The sequence below is a fragment of the Monopterus albus genome, unplaced genomic scaffold (assembly GCF_001952655.1).
Source record: "Monopterus albus unplaced genomic scaffold, M_albus_1.0 scaffold102.1, whole genome shotgun sequence".
Taxonomy (NCBI): Eukaryota; Metazoa; Chordata; class Actinopteri; order Synbranchiformes; family Synbranchidae; genus Monopterus; species Monopterus albus.
This window is the reverse complement of record NW_018127982.1, coordinates 1-2357: the sequence shown is the minus strand read 5'-3', so window position 1 is coordinate 2357 and position 2357 is coordinate 1. Positions and strand designations below refer to the sequence as shown.

Here is a 2357-nt window from a genome sequence, read left to right as displayed (position 1 = left end):
CCAGACTCCACCAGCACACAGCCCCCAGGAGCCATCACTAGTTCCTCCTCCTTCCCTCGCTCCTCACCTGGCTTGGGAGGACGCTGATCTCTGCTGGGCTCCAGGTCCTTTATCGCTGAACGATCTGCTCCAAGACCCAAACCTTTTGGACGGAGCTGATGTTCGATTGGCTTCACATCTCTGTAGCAGACAGGGAGCAAGTGTTCAACAGCAGTCAATAAACAGAGATGACAACGTGTGCAGGATGTGTAATAGCCAGTTTAACAAATATAACAGATCCTCTCAACTGCTTCCCCTTACGAAAAACAACAACAGTTTCCATTCTGTTACATAGTTATTACTGCTCTTATGCAGCTGCAGTGTATGATATTGTTGCATGTTAATGTGATAGTATTTTCTCAAATAATTGATTGATGTTTAGTTTAGGAAAAGTCAAAAAATAGTGAAAAATGTTCTGAGAGCTCAAATGTCTTGTACGGGTCGACCAACAGTCCAAACTCAAAGATGTTCAGTTTACAATCAGATCAACTGAGTAACAAATCCTCATGTTTGAAAACCTGGGGCTAAACACTTTTTAACATATTTGCTTGATTATATAACTTAAATAATTAATTTAATTTTGGTGCCAATCATTTTTTTGTAGACTAATTGTTTCAAATTTGGACACTGTTCAACATAATGTGGAATCAGGAGAGGAAATGTTAAAGTAAGTTGTCCATTTGCTGCTTACTGTTTAAAGGTGTGTCCAATGCCTTCCCCTTTCTTCCAGCCCATCCCCCCTTCAGCATAGCAAGTCCATAAGCCTCGACAGGAACGCTCTCATACTCCGCCTCTGTTGACTGACGAAGACATGCAGTGGTATGAGCTGTTTGGAAATCCAGAGGCATACATTAAATGTTCAAGCAAAAAGGAAAAACAGAAGCCACAGTCTGCATTTAATGTGCATCTGGACTGGGAGGTGTGTTTCTGTAACATCTGAGTTCCCAAAACACTGACTGACAGCAAAGCAGTTTTTGACACCGGTCTTATTCAGCCTTTTGTCTCCAGGCTGTCAGAGTCAGGCCAGGCTGATTAAAGTCACCCTGCCCTGCCCGGGCCACAGCAGCCCTCATCAGAGCAGTGGTTCATTCCTCATCTCTCTCCACTGAAGGCTTCCCTACGGGGGAACCTGGGACCCCAGTCTCACTGGGTAGACTGCATTATGATAAGGTCTAGGGCACAGTGAGCAAGTTTCCCCTGACTCCCATGTTCTGACAGTTACATCTAAAGTGACTGAGAACAGATATAGGATGACAGTGACGAAGCATGAGGCCTCTGATGAAAACAAATAGAAAGAGGTCTGATTGGCTGCCTGCATGTCTCTAAGGAGAATGCTGACGTTTGTCTGCCACTGTACTGTCAAAGTCCTCTGTACCCAGACGCATGTGCTCAACTATGTATGCACACAGGGGTGTTATTCTACTTAGTTGACTGTCAGCACTTTCACACACTCAAATTTCATTCCTAGTCAAAACCTCTGACAGTCAAAGACATTTTGTCCTGTCAGGCATTTTCATATGCTCACTGAGATGCTTCTCTGGCCCGTTACATTTACATCTTCATGTCCACTGTAAAAAATAAATTCACGTTCCCAACCACAGATTACAGAGAATAGCTATCCCTCTGTTGGTCTCTGTACTTACAAATTCGGGCCATAGATCCACCTTTACATGGTTTTCATCCTCAAAGCCCTCAGGCACTTTGTTTTGCATCAGCAAAGGGATGGTGACGTCCATGTTATTTTCTGACTGAGGGCCATTCTGCCACTGCTCAAGCTGTCTCCGTGAATCTACAAGCATGAGTCAGAGAAATATAAAGAACTTTGTTATGGAAGCCACTATTAATCGATCTCCAAGTATGCAATACACAGCTACACACACTAAACGGTTTTCCACATACAGTTTTATGCACCCCTTTGCAATATTTAGTGAGGAGTACTGACTTTCTGTGCACATGCTATAAAAAGGCTACTGTTTGAACTGTTCTATCTTCTTAAGTCATAAAATAAGAAGTAAGGCTAATATTTATTTCATGGCTGTTTGCTGCAGGGTGATGTGTTTCCTTCATTTCATGTCAAAGACCAGCGATTTTCTGGAGTATTAACCAGACCTTTCATACATCTGTATACACACCTTCAATGAGTTCTTTCACAGCCTGAGACTCCACTGAGTCGCCGTCTTGGGTTGTCGCTTGTGTTTTGCCTGTGCTTCCTTCACCCTGGCCCGCTCGGTCCGGTCTGTGCCAGCGGCTCTTCTGGATCAGAGGGATGATTAGCTCTCAGAGGAGTTTTTAACTGCAGAACAAACGGAAGTTAGCGA

General features: G+C 43.7%; 1 pseudogene; it reads right to left on the bottom strand.

Annotated features, from left to right (window-relative positions):
- The window catches only part of LOC109965611 (G patch domain and KOW motifs-containing protein-like), a 9348-nt pseudogene extending 7035 nt beyond the window's left edge, over positions 1 to 2313 (bottom strand).
- Positions 2314 to 2357: the final 44 nt, after the last annotated feature.